General features: G+C 36.9%; 1 protein-coding gene across 1 annotated transcript in view; it reads right to left on the reverse strand.

Annotated features, from left to right (window-relative positions):
* The window catches only part of LOC105033935 (kinetochore protein NDC80 homolog), a 59,465-nt gene that overhangs the window by 1,144 nt on the left and 40,755 nt on the right, over positions 1 to 17,566 (reverse strand). The gene's annotated exons all lie outside the window — the stretch shown is intronic.

Raw genomic sequence — 17,566 nt, forward strand, 5'->3', positions numbered from 1 at the left:
GCATTTTGAACTATGCAAGTCAAAATGGACACTGAGGAACATTGATTTTGACATCCTATTGTGCACTTTTTTGATCCAAATATCCTAATCTGCAGCTTCACAATAAGGCATAACCATGCTTCTTATGCCCCAAAAAATATTATGGCCCATACAGGCAAGCATGGACCGAACAAGCACATGGACACACAAGCATTGCACATAGACAGATAATATGGAAGATTTGGCAATCATAGACCGCAAGCTCCACAAAAGCTCGAGTTATTACCCCAAGAGGAAGCTGTGCTGATTATAAAAGTTATGAAGTTGAAGGTGTTGTCGATAATGGCAATCTCACAAATAGAAATTTCCAAGGATATATTTGATGCAAAATCTTCTACAATCAGCTAATTTTGCTGCTGATAGGTTCTTTCAGCGATGAGATGCACAATCAGTGTATTACACAACATAACACAGTGGCATTTAATTAGTCATCAGGCAAGAGATCAACTACTACAATCTCAGTTTTGACTTCAAATGAAAAGCAACTGATACAGGATTCTCTCTTCACTCTGTTCAACAGCTAGCTATTTAAGAAGATTTCATATTCAATTCAGAGTTTTCATATGTAGGAAGTAGAACTTTCTTGTTCTTCCCAAAGATTTCATATCTTTCCAAATATGCCCTCTCCTTGCAAAGGATTGCAAACCACCAAATTCACTTGATGCATGAAACTCATGTGTTACGTTTCTACTATCACTAATATGACACACTGAACCCATAGGATTCTGCAGCCCATGCAAATGGATAATATATCCATTCCATGCTAGTTGGAACCTCGACAATCTAATATAACTAAACTATGTTTGCATTTGCTGTGAGTTTAGCATTCATGAAAAGAAAATTCACTACTATATATTTTACTATGCCCAAAATAAAACAACCATGATTTGATAGTTTCCACAATATCAGCCATGCATTTGGTGATTTCGTCCCACAAAATATGAATAACGATTATGATTTAAAAAAAAACAAAAAAAGAACAAAAGCAGAGAAAATCAGGGGCAAAAAATTAGATGTCAAATTATTTTAGTAAAGAAACATTGATTGCTGATATTGTATTGTCTTTATTTCTAGTCCTTATCCTTTATTTGGAATGGCCATTTATTTCATCACTACATTAAATCTATTGAATAGCCAAAAACAAGCCCCAAAGGAAGAAGGAAAAATATAAAAAAAATAAATAAGTAGAGAAGAGCTTCTGCAACTTGAGTAGGTCTTAAGCTAAAGCCCGACAACAGGAAACCCACTTTTTGGGTCTGGATTGCTTGAGGGTTTGAGAGATGAAGAGGGCACAGGCTTAGATATCTTAAACAACCCCAAGTCAATTAGGTTCAGATTAAGCTCAAACCAAGCATGAAGCCAAGTTAATTCCAGACCAACTCGATTTAACCAAGAACCAATCCAATAAATATTTATATTTCATTATATACATGTTATGTACCTTTTTCTTCAACATAATACAAAGAGATCTATTATTGTGAATATCTCTCTCCACATAGCACAAGCAAAGCCAATTTTCCTTAATTTTGAACTAATTCTTAGGCCTGGCCTAAATGAAGCTTCTAAACTATACATTTATCAGTATTGCTCGGCCTGACCAACAGTCAAATCCTACCCATAAATCTAACACCAAACTGGATTTAGTTTCAGATGTGGTTGAATTGGGTTGGTTTGGAGAAATCCCAACCCTAAGATGGGTTGAGTTGGGTTAGCATGTTAGGTACCCTTTTCTTCAACAAAATATAACGAGATCTATTATTGTAAACATATCTGTCCACATAATACAAGCAAAGCCTTTTTTCCTTTTTTTCCTTAATTTTGAACTACTATTGTTACATCTGGCCTATATCAAGTATTTAAACTATACATTTATCAGTATTGCACAGCCTGACCTAACCTATCAGTTAAATCCTACCCACAAATCTAACACCAAACTGGATTTAGCTTCAGATGTGGTTGAATTGAGTTCGTTTCGAGAAATCCCGACCCTGAGATGGGTTGGGTTGAGTTAGCTTAAAGACATGGAGGTTTAGTTAGATTGAGGTCAACATCGAAGTTGACCCAGATAATTTTGGAATGAAAAGTTGAACGCAGCAAATGCAAACATGCAACAGCATAAATCATGCATATCCACAATGATACAGGCCAAAATACAACTATATGGGCTAGCATAATGAAAGGGTTTCTTACAGAACTCTACAATACACATAAAGTGCTGGTACAACAGATATTGCAGAATATTACATAATACAGAGGAGCACCTGAGGTATCTTAGCGAATGTCTACCTGCGTGTAGTTGATTTGCTTGTTGCATCCCTTTTTTTTGATGAATACAAGCACAAGAAGTTACAACAGAACAAAAAGAGCCTCAAGTGAAATACCCAAATCTTTTAATGTGGTTCCTTATCTTCTCCATGTTATCTATTTAAAACTTTATAAGAAATTCTGCTTGTAATGGAGAAGACACGTAACAAGTATATAAAGGAAAAATTGCAGAGGAAAATGATGATCCTACTAAAATAAATTAACATGGATAATACCAGGATAAGAAATCTTCTAAATTTGTGCAGAAGACATTGTAAGTCCAATTTTTCTTTGAAAAATGGATAATGAAGCTTGGAGTTACAATGCCTTTAATGCTAGGTAACATGTCAAAAAAGAAATTTTGCTTCAAGGTGCAACATGGGCTGGGTTGAAGCAGACTCAAGCTGATCCAACCCATGATTTTCAATTGGTTGGGCCTATATATTACGCAGTCAGGTTGGGTTTGAGTTGGTGACATCAACCCAAATAAAAGTCCTTTTGGGTTTCAGTTGAACTTTGAAGAGTCCAGTAACCCAACCCAACCTGAACTTGACCCATTTTTGACCTGCTTACATCACAACCTGACTGAACCCAATTATGGCACCTTTTTTCAACTCGATTTTGCCCAATAAAAGCCATGGCGTAATTCATGTAGGATGTATTCCTCAATCAATAAACCAACCACAACAGCGTATTTAAAAAATTTAAATCATAAGATAATGGAGACGTGCAAGATTTGAATATCAACTTTGACAGGTTAAATTAGGGAAAAATGTTCCAGAGCATCAACTTGGGAGATAGCCCACCTTAACTAACCTAAGTAAACCTAAATAATGTTTCAGGTCAAAATATATGGACTCAGGTTAGATCAAGTTAGGATTGCATGATTTTGATGATGGGTTGGGTATCGCTTAGCTCTTAACCTTACCCAACCTACCCTAAATACACTTCTAACTCCAGGTTGATGTTGATAGTAATGACAAGGACACTCAATGATATGTTTGTAAGACTAAATTGGAAAGGTAGAACATCAAGATTAAACCTCTGAGCTTTCATCCTTTAGGCACTTATGTGCCTAACCCCAAGGAAAAAAAATCTGAGCTTTCATGGAAAGGCCTGATATACATGGTTGACTCCTTCCCTAACAGCTTAAGCTTTGGGGCTGTAATAGCTTGTTAACATGGTATCAAAGATAAAGGTCATGGCTTCAGATACACTTTATGCCATTTCTTTAATTCACCAGTTTATCATCTTTATTTTTTCTTTTGTTAAATAGTTCTCAACTATCATCTCGAATCATTCTTGAATTCTATGCCTTTATGTGCATCATCTGAGCCACACATAAGGGCTTCTTAAGGACTGATTCCCTTCCTAACAAATTAAGCTATGAGGAATAGTGGGTACCACATATGACTCTGTTAATGATGCTTCTATCCTTCATTAAGGCACAATGGTCGTCACTAAAAATTTTAACTGTTATCTTCTTGCAGCCTTTCAAGAGGTTCACAGTCAAGATCTGAAAGCATGATGAACATTAATTGGTACAAGAACCCGCATTACTAAATTAACATATCAAAAATGCAAAACAAATGTAACCTCAGCCAAAGATTTAACAGATATGAAAAATGAACAGAGAAACAAGGTAAACCTGTTTAGAAAAATAAACAACATAACTGCCATCAGGTCTACAACATTCTTATAGATTCAAGTAAAAAAGATTTTAATTATCATGCAGAGAGATGTATCCCAAACCATAGTTTTGCTTCACAAATTATATGTTAATAGGGAAGTTTTTCAGCAATCTTCAGATGAAAACCGCATGCTTCTTGGTATCTTCAATTTTTTATAGAACATTCCACCACCATCATTGAGGAGTCTCTCAGGATTTTTTGAGTTAATTACAAAAATTACAGTTTCCCACCAGCATTGTCGAAGAATGCGATGCTACATTCCCCTTTAAGAAGCCAGAGATTGGGATTTTAACCTTGAGACATAGTACTTAAATCTAACCTAAACAAATTAAAATTTTTAGTTACTAGAATTGAATGAAAATGTACCAGTTTGGCTTTTATGTAATTCTTTTTCCAGTGGATAGGGCACAATACCATGTGATCTTGTTATGGGCATCAACCACAGCCTCTACAGATCTGAACTTCTGAACCAAGCTGACATATTAGATTGCTAGAAACATCGATTCCCCAAGATTCTTGCGCTACATCCGTTCCTTTGCCTTCTAAAGAGAAAAAGGGTTTATTCTAGGATGATGCTTATGTAACTTCATGAATCATAGCTGAATGATGGCTGATGCCAGCACAAACAGAATTGACAAGTATGTTATGGAACATGAAGATCAAATCTCAATCTAGATGTACCCTATCCAGTCTGCAAGCAATTTCAGGATCCCCTCCAATTGATTGCATTATGATAAATGATGGTCAACTAGTTTCACATCCTCAAGAAATCAACAAATTGTGGTCCTTTAATAGGCAGTTAGCAATTCATTTCTCCAACATTTATGGTCCATTTTTTTGCCTCAAGGTAATAAACCCAGAATTTCTCCTCCCAAAGCAAGAAAAGTAAAGAAAAAGTAAATGAATCAAAGTGGTGAAGAGATCCATTACAGATTCCCATTACAGGTATAAGTAATTATATTTTGAGTTGTTATGCTGATGTTGTGATTAATTGGACCCAGGTCACCAAAAACTCTGTCAGATACAACCCTGGGATATGTCAATCCCTTTATAGATTTTCCTATGCAGTCAGCTTTAGAGCCAATACCCTGTTTGCTGCCCACAATCTCAGCAGCTTATATAGTCTAACTTCTCCATTTTCTGTCATCATACCCTCTGACTCCTGGACCTGCTTTTACCTACTATTTTTTTTCTTGTTTTGAGGACATAGTGCAGCTTTATTCCATTTCTCAGGCACAAAAAATGTATATATTAAAAAAAAATCACCTCTAAGATGCGGCAGAAATAGATGGCTTGCTCTCTAGTACCTACTTGGAAAAGCTACATCGTCTAAAAATATCAAATAAACTTTCTGTTTCTTTGTGCATCTAACGTTGGAACACCCCAATTACAAAATAGTTATCCACAAAGCCATCTTCCACTAGGCCATTACTTTTAGACATAGACATCTTGGTTTGTTAGCACAGATTTCTTTGGTCATCAGGCCCAATGTTGTGTAATCCATAAATAAGTCAGTATGTGAACCTTGGGTAAAATGTGTTGACAGCAGTAACCCATTGACATGTTTCATCAACTTTGCTTCTAACCTGCATGCTAGTAATCTATTGAACTTTCTGATCTTCCTTGAGGCTTGGCATTCATTGTTGACCTTTTGGATGTTAGGGAGTTGGAGGCAATAACTCAAAATTTCCCTTCCTTCCAAAGTTCCCTAGAAGTTTGTTATGAGTTTAGTCCCACATTGGAAAGGGACAATCTCTTCTTGATATTTATCTACCTTCTTTCTTTGTCCACCTTTGCTTGCGTCAAAGAGGGAAGCGGGTTTTACACCACACAAGCACGCACCACCTGGCCCGGCTCAGCTTGGCTCACACGCATGCATGAATGCGGCGCGGTGTGGCGTGGCATGGCGTGCACATGTGATGGTACAATAATCTTATATTTTTATTATCAATTAACCATTTGACCAGACAGATGTATCTCTCTTTGACCGGTCATTTCCCATCATGGTCAACTGGTCAAAGCATCCTTTTGCTCATATCTTCCCATGGTCTACATAAAACCACAAGCATCAGGCACTGAAAAAAAGGCAGCAATCATATTTCTCTTCTCAAGTCTTTGCTCTCTCTCCTACTTCCTCTCTTTGGTGTTTAAACACTTCTACCTCTATTCTCTTTGTTAAGTTTTGAGAGATCTATCAACCCTCTCCATGATCATGCTCCAATAGAGGATATCTCGATCATATTTTGGGCAGAATTCCTAATAAACACTGGCACGAGGGTTAAAAATTTGTCTTAGGATAGTAATCATGCACATCCAAATTTTCTCCTCACATGCATCACAAATTAACGAACCAATCCAACCAAGCTCTAAGTCAATTTCTTATTCTTAATCTTATAAGTAGTATTTAAATATAAGTTGCACTCTTCTGATTTTATCAAAAACATTGCTTTACTGAAACTCTTCTAATGTTTAACTAAAATCCTTTCACAAAGAAAAATTTCTACATAACAATCTAAGGCAAAAAAACTTTTCCGATTACTCTGTTCTAATTTTCTAAAAAAAATCATTTTCAATATTTTAATTCATTTGAAACATTGAATTATCGAAATAGCATTTGTTCTTTATTGTTCTAAAGGCCGATAACTAGCATCGACTTACAGATTTTCTGTGAACTCTAAAAATCCTAATATTCTGTATACTCTATTTGCAGCTTTATTCAAACCCTCTGAAATTAAATTGCTGGTAATCTTAATTGTACATTAATGGGTGCCGAGGAAGCTTTGACCCTTAAATCCAAAAAGTTCGATGGTCATGGGTTCCTTAAGTGGCAGGAACAGCTTGAGGCCTAGTTAATCCCATTAGGCCTCATAATTGCTATTGAAAAAAGGCCACCATATGATGTATCCTCTTCCTCATTTAAGTCAAGATCTGTTACCAGATCATCTGATTTCTTAAACACCTCTAAAACCAATAAGTCACCTAAAGAAATTGAGCTTCATTGTAGATTTAGAATTCTTAGTTGTCCGTCAGATGATCCATGAGACATATAGAAAATATAAAAATACTAAGGAACTTTAGATTGCCCTCGAAAGAATCTTTAGGTATCTTAAAGATACTATTCCATATTGTCTTAGATTTGTTGGCTATCCATCTGTGTTAAAGAGATATAGTGATGCCAGCTGGATTTCCGATTCATCTAATGTTAAATCTATTTTTGGATATGTATTCCTTCTTAGTGGTAGTGTTGTTTCTTGAAAATCCATCAAGCAATCCATTCTAGCCAAAAGTACAATGAAATCTAAACTCATTGTTCTTAATTCTACCTGCTCCAAAGCTAAATGGCTTAAAGATCTTTTATCTAAAATTTTCGTAATTTCATCTCCTATTTTTCCTATTTCAATTCATTGTGATTCTAAAGCTGCAACAAATTTTTGCACAAAGAAACTTATAAATTCAAAGATAAATAAACATATAAAAATAAGACAAAAATCTATAAGAAAATAGGAAATCCATGGCATTATTTTTTTGTCTTATGTAAAAACTGGCAATAATCTTGTAGATTATCTTAGTAAATGCCTAAATAAAACTAAGGTCCTAGAATCATCGAGGGAGATGGGACTTAGCCTATAATGAGCCCTTCAATAGTGGAAACCCAACATTTATGATAGGTAACCCCCTAAAGGAGGTTCAATACAGTAATAACAAGCTAATTGGTTAGCCAGAGAATACATATACTTATATATCTATAGGAGTCTCCACTCCAATGCATTCCTATGATGATAAGTGCTCCTGTGTAGATGTTAAGGAAAAACATAGCTCTAAATGAGTTCTGAAGAGAATCTCCTGATGTGACTCTACACACATCTGATGCAGTGCATCAAGCCATGATTTTATCTTATTTGTCAAGTTATTTTTCTTCTTGGTATTTGATTCAAACCAGCTTAATTATTTTAAGAAAAATTAGATAGATTGACCCAAATCCAAATCAAATCCTTTTTCAAATCCGTTTTGTTTATTTTTTTCCAAACCAAGAAGCCAATCTAAATTTGTGGGGACCATATGATTCTCCACAGATTTCTCTTACTAGAGAAGAGGGAAAGAAAAGAAAAAAGAAGAATATGGGGACCATATGATTCTCCACAGATTTATCTCTTACTAGAGAAGTAGGAAAGAAAAGAAAAAAGGAAAAGAGAAAAAAAAAGAGGAAAAGAAACAGAGGAAAGAGAAAAAAATAGAAGAAAAGAAAAAGAGGAAAGACAAAAAGGGAAAGAAAAAAAAAGAGAGGAAAAAAAAAAGAGGAAAGAGAAAAAATAGTATTTTTGACCAAACAAAAAAAGAAGAATAGAAAAAGGAAGAAAAAAAAGATTATAAATATGGGCTCTTGGGGCTTAGAAAAAGCAGAGAGAAAAAAACAAAGACTTCATAGAAATCTGAAATCTCCCTCTCTACATATAGTTTTCTTCTACCTTCTGATCTGTAGTCACTTCTTCCTTGCGTCCGGATCAATCTCTCCTTCTCCACTTCTACATTCTCGTCTTTCATCCTCTCCATGCTGCAGTTTTTCATTGTGGTGCCGTAAGCCTTAGTAGTCGTGGATAACCCGCAACTGATGAACCTATTGTAATCTTGAATCTCGCCAACCTTCACCTTCTCATCTAAGGTAATCCCCATTATCTCATCACCATCACAATCTTTTACCCCACTTTTTATCCTCTTCACCTTCCTTCAAAACCTATCCATTTTCTTTTAAAATAATTTTGGAAAGCTTCATTTCCTAGAGTTTTTTTTTTAGGACTTTTATATACACTTGGCATTGATGTATTGATCTCGGTTGTTGGTCTGTCATCTTTAGTTCCTATGAATGCTGTAATCTATTTCTGGTTTAAATCATTGTTGAGATTTTCTTTACTTCCTGCACTAGATTTCATTAAATTATTGTGGCTACATCAAGTGGTATCAGAGCAAATTCTGATCTAAAGACTTTTATCCACATGCATTATTAGAATCATACATCATTGCACACACTTTGCATGAACTTGTCCCATCTGTACTTCATTGTTGTCTAGGTACATTAAAAAAAAAGTATTGAAAGTCCATTTCTTGCATCTTGTTGGCTGTCCACAACTTTCTCAAATCATTAAGATATCATTCTAGGGCCATTAGCATCTCAAAATGGCAAACAATTACTTAGAAAATCCTAGGGATTGGAGAGAGGCATATGAAAGACAACAAGGGACTATAAGAAATATGCAAAACCAACTAAATCAAATACAACAAATGTTAGAAGCCATGGCCATGACACGTCAACACAAGGGGGATGGAGCCACCAATTCTGAGAGTGACCCGAATATAGAAGACATACCTCCTAAGAGAAACTAGCCAAACCAACATCAAGCGAACACCACACGTTGGGATCAGGGTATTAAAATAGATGTTCGTGAGTTCGAGGATAGGTTAGAACTTGAAGAGTTCCTAGATTGGGTTGATAAGTTAGAACAATTTTTTGAGTGGAAAGAGTTTTCCGAGGATAAAAAAGTCAAGTTTGTCTCTCTTAAGTTAAAAGGTCATACTTTAGTTTGATGGAAGCAAGTCCAAAATGATAGGATTAGAAAAGGCAAGGAGAAAATCGCCTCTTGGGAAAGAATGAAAGAGAAACTTAGAGGAAAATTTCTTCCAACCGATTATCGACAAACCTTATTCCAAAAACTTCACAATTTTAGACAGGGGTCTAAAACGGTGCAAGAATACACTGAAGAATTTTATATCTTGCAAGCTTGCAATGACCTTAAGGAGGATGAAGAACAGCGGATAGCTCGCTATCTTGCCGGACTTTGCCCTCAAATTCAAGATGAATTAACCTTCTACAATTTTCTACAGATCGATGCGGCCTACAATCATGCCCTTAAGATCGAGTCTAAATTAAAAAGACAAACATTCCGACAGAAAACCTAAGTGGGAAGACCATTGTAAGAACCAAACCAACCCCAAAAAATGACATCCAACCCCTTCCAAAACATGTCGATACTAAGGGTAAAGGAATTTTAGGTCCTAAGCCCCCGGGGTCCAATATCCTTTGTTATAAGTGTAGGCAACTGGGTCATAAGTCGTCAGTGTCCTTTGAGACAGTTTTAGCCTAGGACAAATTTGATTGAAAATGCCGACAAGAGTGAACAGAAAGAAGAGATCGAAATGCAAGAGGAAGATGTTGGAAATAACAAGATCCTTGATGAGCCTACTAAAATTACGGAACCAAATCTAATGATCAATCATGTTCTTGTAGCACCCAAAACTACCAAGGATGATTAGAGACGACACAATCTTTTTCGAACCATCTACAATGCTGGGGGAAAATTCTGCTCTAATTGATAATGGGAGTATGGAGAACTTTGTCTCCCAAGAGATGTTGACAAACTTCAGCTAAAAATTGATAAGCTTGCATAACCTTATCAAATCGCCTGATTTAAGGACAGAGACAAGATTCCCATAACACGATGAATTCTAGTTGAGTTTTCCATTGGGAAGACTTATACTGACGAGGTTTAGTGCAATGTAGTGCCCATGGACGTATGTCACTTATTGTTAGAAAGACCTTGGCAGTTTGACCATAGCACCATACATGACGAGAAGGAGAACACATGCATAGTCACTAAGGACAACGAAAAGATTAAGTTGATTCCATTCAACAGTACATCAAAGCCGAAGCCTAAGTCAGACTTATCCCAAAAACCGCCATCCACCAAGGGGCAATCCATGATGGCCTTGAGTAAGTCCCAATTTACTAAAAATCTAGCAGGATCCCCTATGATATGTCTTAGTGATAAAAGAAACAATTGAAACTCTTGAAGCTCCCTCGACTGTTCGACCTCAATTAGACGAGTTTTCTGACATTATGCTAGAGGAACTCCCTGATGGCCTACCCCCTATAAGAGATATCCAGCACTGCATTGATCTAGTGCCAGGAACGAGTCTACTACACCAAGCCTATGAGAGGATGAGCCCGGTCGAGCATGAAAAACTGCATCAACAAGTCACTGACTTATTGAAGGGGTATATTAGAAAGAGTATGAGTCCAATGGCTGTACCCACTCCCCTCACTCCAAAAAAAAGATGGAACATGACGAATGTGTGTAGATAGTCGTGCTATCAATAAAATCATGGTGAAGTATAGGTTCTCCATCTTTAGGCTCGATGACATGCTTGACATGCTAGGGGGTGTGAAGATATTCTCCAAGATCGACCTGAAGAGCGGATATCACCATATCCATATCCGACCAAGAGACTAGTGGAAAATGGCATTCAAAATCAAAGATGGATTGTATGAATGGTTAGTTATGCCTTTTGGGCTATCCAATGTCCCAAGTACTTTTATGCGTACCATGAATCAAGTGTTACGACCGTTCACTGAAAAATTTGTCGTAATATACTTCGACAATATTTTGATCTATAGCACAAGTTCTGAACTCCATTTGAACCATCTTCGACAAATGCTTCAGACCTTGAAAGAAAATTAGCTGTATCTAAACCTTAAAAAGTGTACCTTTTTAACTGACAACCTCATCTTCCTAAGCTATATTGTGCCTACCAATGGGATTAAAGTAGATCTTGCTATTTAAGGTGATTCAAGACTGGACAACCCCAAAAACCATCACTGAGATTCAAAGCTTCCATGGACTTGCGTCGTTCTATCGACGCTTCATCAAAATTTCAATTCCTTGATTGCTCCAATTACAGACTGTTTGAAAAGGAAAAAATTTTGCTAGACTCTTGAAGCTGAACAAAGCTTCAAAATGGTTAAAAACAGACACATGAATGCAGCCCTACTTGCCCTATTTAACTTTGATAAGATTTTCGAAGTTGATTGTGATGTCTCACTTGTGGAAATAGTGGTTGTATTGTCCTAAGAAAAGCGACCCCTAGCCTTTTTTAGTGAGAAATTGAATGATGCTCGATCGCGTTATTCTACGTATGATCTCTAGTTCTATGTGATTGTACAAGCCTTGAAACACTAGCGACCATATTTGATTCATCGGGAGTTCATCCTTAACTCGGACCATGAAGCCTTACGTTATTTGAATTCTCAAAAGAACCTTAACAAGAGGCATGCCAAATGGACTGCATTTATACAAGAGTACACTTTCCACTTGAGACATAAGCAGGGTATATTCAATCGGGTTGCCGACACTCTTAGTTGTAGGACCCATCTCTTTATCACAGCTTCCTTACAAATTGTAAGGCTTGAGACTATTAAGGATCTGTACAAAGATGACCCTTACTTCGGACCTATCATGGGAAAATATGTCTTCCGACACTAATTTGTCCTCTGATTTTTGCATTGAATCTGGATATCTTTTTAGACAATCCAAGTTATGCATCCTAGAGGGTTCGTTGAGAAAGTCCTTGATTTAAGACCTGCACAATAATGGTTTATGAGGACATTTCGGACGGGATACAACCTTGGGGTTAGTTCAAGAGTGCTATTATTGGCCAAACATGTATAGGGATGTAGAACGATTCGTTCAATGTTGTATGACCTATCAAACTTTTAAGGGTCAAAAACAGAACACAGACTTATATACTCCTCTTCCTATTCCCTCTGCTCCTTGGGAAGATGTTACTATAGACTTTGTTCTTGGCCTATCCAAAACTGCACATGTTGACTCAATCTTTATGGTTGTAGATCGCTTTACCAAAATCGCCCATTTTATTCTATGTAAAAATACGTCCGATGCATCACATATTGCAAAACTATTTTTCAATGACATTATGCGTCTGCATGCCATTCTTAGATCAATCACATCAGATAGGAATACTAAATTTATAAGTCATTTTTGGAGAACTCTGATGACCAAAGCAGAAAATAGATTAAATTTTAGCAGTCCATATCATCCGCAACTGATGGACCGACTGAGATGGTAAATCGATCTTTGGGCAACCTTTTAAGATTCTTGGCAAGTGAAAGACCAAAATAATAGGATTTAATCTTACCACAAGCTGAGTTTGTATATAATAATTCCATCAATAGAACCATAGAAAAATTTCCTTTTGAAACTCTCTATGATCATCCTATTCTTCATTTTCTTGATCGAACACCCATTCCATATCCTGATAGATTTAACGCAGAAGCCGAGTCCTACTTCAAATAGGTTCAAAAGGTGCAACAGTAGGTTCACAAAAGATTGCGGGACTCCACCGCCAAATATAAGGCAGTAGTGGACCTACACCGTCGAGGCATGGATTTTAATGAGATAGTGTTTTGGTCTATTTGAAGGAGAGATTTTCCGTCGAAAATTATAGCAAGCTAGACAGAAAGAAATTTGGACCATTCAAAATTCTCAAGAAACTGAAAGAATGCCTACCTTATTGATCTGCCACCAAAAGTACTTACCTTTTCAGTTTTTGATGTGAATGATTTATTCGAGTACCATGGAGAAGCACCCACTACTGTAGATATCAAGATGCTACCTTTCATTACGGATGCAAAGATAGCAACAGAGGGCGTAGAGGAGATTCTGGACGTTCACGAGGCTGCGACACATCGGGATACACATCGTCGATATTTGGTACGTTGGCAAGGGCGTCCAATGATTGATAGCAGATAGATTTCAGAGGTAGAATTGCGTCGGCTTCAAGAGGACTTATACCAAAGTTATCAAGAAGCCATATCGACAGGGTCGAGATCTCTCCCACCCGAAGAGAACTGATGCAGTGCATCAAGCCATGATTTTATCTTATTTGTCAAGTTATTTTTTTTCTTGATATTTGATTCAATCCAGCTTAATTATTTTAAGAAAAATTGGATAAATTGATCCAAATCTGAACCAAATCCTTTTTATTTATTTTTTTTCGAACCAAGAAGCCAATCTAAATTTGCAGGGACCATATGATTCTCCACAGATTTATCTCTTACTAGAGAAGAGGGAAAGAAAAGAAAAAGGGGAATGCGGGGACCATATGATTCTCCACAGATTTATCTCTTACTAAAGAAGAGGAAAGAAAAAGAAAAAAAGAGAAAGAGAGAAAAAAAGAGGAAAAGAAAAGGAGGAAAGAGAAAAGGGGAAAGAGAAAAAAAGAGAGGAAAAGAAAAAGGGGAAAGAAAAAAAAAGAAAGGAAAAAAAGAGAGGAAAGAGAAAAAATGGTATTTTTGACCAAACAAAAAAAGAAGAATAGAAAAAGAAAGAAAGAAGAAAAGGGTTATAAATATGGGCTCTTGGGGCTTAGGAAGAGCAACAGAAAAAAAAAACAAAGACTTCATAGAAACCTTAAATCTCCCTCTCTCTACATATAGTTTTTCTCTACCTTCTGATCTGTAGTCGCTTCTTCCTCGCGCTCGAATCGATCTCTCCTTCTCCACTTCTTCTATATTCTCGTCTTTCATCCTTTCCATGCTGAAGTTGTTCATTGCGATTCCGCAAGCCTTAGTGGTCATGGATAACCCGCAGTTCGTGAACCTATTGCAATCTTGAATCTCGCGACCTTCACCTTCTCATCTAAAGTAATCCCCATTATCTCATCACCATCACAATCTTTTACCCCACCTTTTATCCTCTTCACCTCCCTTCAAAACCTATCCATTTTCTTTTAAAATAATTAAGTTTGGAAAGCTTCATTTCTTGGAGTTTTTTTTTCGGACTTTTATATGCACTTGGCATTCATGTATTGATCTCGGTTGTTGGTCTGTCATCTTTAGTTCTTATGAATGCTGTAATCTATTTCTTATTTAAATTGTTGCTGAGATTTTCTTTACTTCTTATGCTGGATTTCATCAAATTATGATGGCTACATCAACATCCCTAGAGGGCTCACCTATATGAAAGCTTCTATATACAGCCGTCGTAGGGGATATGGGCAAATCCTAGATCAAGATTTTAAATCCCAAGGGACGGGACTGTCCCGATTTTTCTACGGAACGGGATGCATCACCGTCCCATTCCGTCGTGACACTTGGGACAAAGGATGTCCCAAGACGTCTCGATCAAGATGTTGGGACGCTAGCAGGACGGTCTATCCCAACACATGGAATGGTATCCCGTCCCGATGTCCCACGGGACGTCCCATTAGGACCTGAATCCCTGTCCTAGATGCTCTCATGAACAACATACTTGCACACGACCAATAATGTGCAACCCCACGACAAATCTTTCCACATTATGTATGTTATAGTTAAAGTCTAGATCAAAGGAACATAGTTCAAGATTTGATTCACTCTGATCCTTCAGATGGAGCCTATCTACATTAAGTACGATTAAAACACTTCACCCATTACATAGTATAGATACTCAGCAATAAAGTTTCAATTATATTGATATTAAATAATTAGTATTATTTATTTTAAAATTTTGAGTTTTGAGAAGAATTGTAAGGGAGTTGGAGGGAAAACTCAAACTTTCCCTTCTCTCTAAAGTTCTCTAAAAGTTTTGTTATGAGTTTAGTCCCACATTGAAAAAGGACAATCTCTTCTTAATGTTTATCTACCTTCTTTCCTTGCCCACCTCCGCTTAGGTCAAAGAGGGAAGTGGTTGTTACACCGCACGTGCGCATCGGCCAACTTGGCTTGGCTCAGCTTGGACATGCGTGTGAACGCGACGCATGCGCATGGTGTGATAATTTATATTTTTATTTTAACATTTTATCTTTTTATTTTAAATTATCACCATCATAACGATCAATTGACCATTTGACCAGACGGATGTATCTCACTTTGATCGATCGTTTCCCATCATGGTCAACCGCTCAAAGAATCTCTTTGTTCGCGTCTTCCCATGGTCTATATAAGACCACAAGTTTGGACAACATGGGGCACTAAAAAAAGGCAGTCATCGTATTTCTCTTCTCAAGTCTTTGCTCTCTCTCTCTTACTTCTTCTCTTTGGTATTTAAACACTCTTCTACCTCTGTACTCTTTGCTGAGTTTTGAGAGATCTGTCAACCCTCTCCACGATCGTGCTCCAAGAAAGGGTATCCCAATCATATCTTGGGATAGACTTTCTAATAAACACCGACACGAGGGTCAAAAATTTGCCTTAGAATAGTGATCACACGCTTTCGGATTTTCTACTTTTACATCGTAAATTAACGAGCCAATCCAAGTAGTCTCTCGATAAGTCAATTTCCTATTCTTAATCTTATAAGTAATTTTAAATAGAACTCACACTCTTCCGATTTTATCAAAAATGCTGCTTTATTGAAACTCTTTTAATGTTTGACTAAAATCCTTTCACAAAGAAGAATTTCTACATAACATTGGAGTGTACAACATTTCTAACCCTAATGGCCTTGGTATTTCTGTTTCACAACCGACTAGGTTGTGCAATAAAATCAAATGGTTCCAACACAACCTTCTGAATTTAAATTTGCTGTATTTTTCACGCAAAAAAGGATCCGGTTTATTATCGGGTATCTTTAAATTTTAACACAACAAGATCATCAGCTACAATTACAATAATGTGAGCCAATATTGCAAGTTTACAAATGGTAGTAAAAGCTTCAAGAAGATTGGTGCCAGCAACAATTGTATATTTGCATGTCAGAGTAATAGCAATACTTCAGATATTAACATATGATGAAAAATTGGAGTCATCAATAGCTGATTTGGTATGGTTACTAGGGTTTGGGTACTAGTTGCTTGGTTTCAAGTGTTGCCTTCACCTTCATACAAGTAGGTGGGGCCAAGTCTTAGGTACATAACTATACGCACACATAAACCCATCCAGGTCAATTGAGGTTGCTCCACCTGACTCATCACCCATTATTAATTTCTGGTAGGGTCATATCCAAACCTGTGAATATGCTATCAAGTATGAACCATTCAACCCATCCAACCTAAGTAGTTCAACTGCTCAAACTAGTCAAACCACTGGGATCAATTGGTCCACTAGCCACATAGACCAAAAAGAAAAAAGGGAAAAGAAAATGTATTCTATCTTTGGTTGAAAAAAGAAAATGTTATCTCAACAACCAAACCTTGAACCCTTGAATATTCCAACTTTACAAATGACAGTGAGAACTTCAAGAAGATTGATGGCGGCAACATGCGTATATTTGCAAGTTAGACTGTTAGAGTAATAGCAATACTTGAGGAGTCAATAGCAGAATTTTTGGTAAAGTCACCAAGGGTTGAGTACTAGTAGCTTGGTTTCAAGTGCTGCCTTCACCCTACTATAGGTAGTTGGGGCTTTGCATCCTCCCCAACGCCCCCCCCCCAACAAAAGAAAAGCCACAACCCAAAACCCAAATGTTAAGTATATACACACATACACAGCACATGCACATGCCAATGTATGTATGTAGGTATTTATGCATGAAGAAAAACTTGAAGTTAATAGGATAAGCAGTTCACTAATAAGTAATGAAGTTTAATAGAGGAGGAAGAGGAACAACCTATTAGCATTCGTATTAGATCTGTTGGGTTGCTCTTCCTGACTCATCACTCATTAATAATTTTAGGTACGGTCGTATCCAATCCCAGGAATATGCTAAAAGCCATTCAACCCATCGAACCCAAATGGTTCAACCGCTCAAACTGGTCAAACCACA

This window comes from Elaeis guineensis, chromosome 13, assembly GCF_000442705.2.
Source record: "Elaeis guineensis isolate ETL-2024a chromosome 13, EG11, whole genome shotgun sequence".
NCBI classification, from domain to species: Eukaryota; Viridiplantae; Streptophyta; class Magnoliopsida; order Arecales; family Arecaceae; genus Elaeis; species Elaeis guineensis.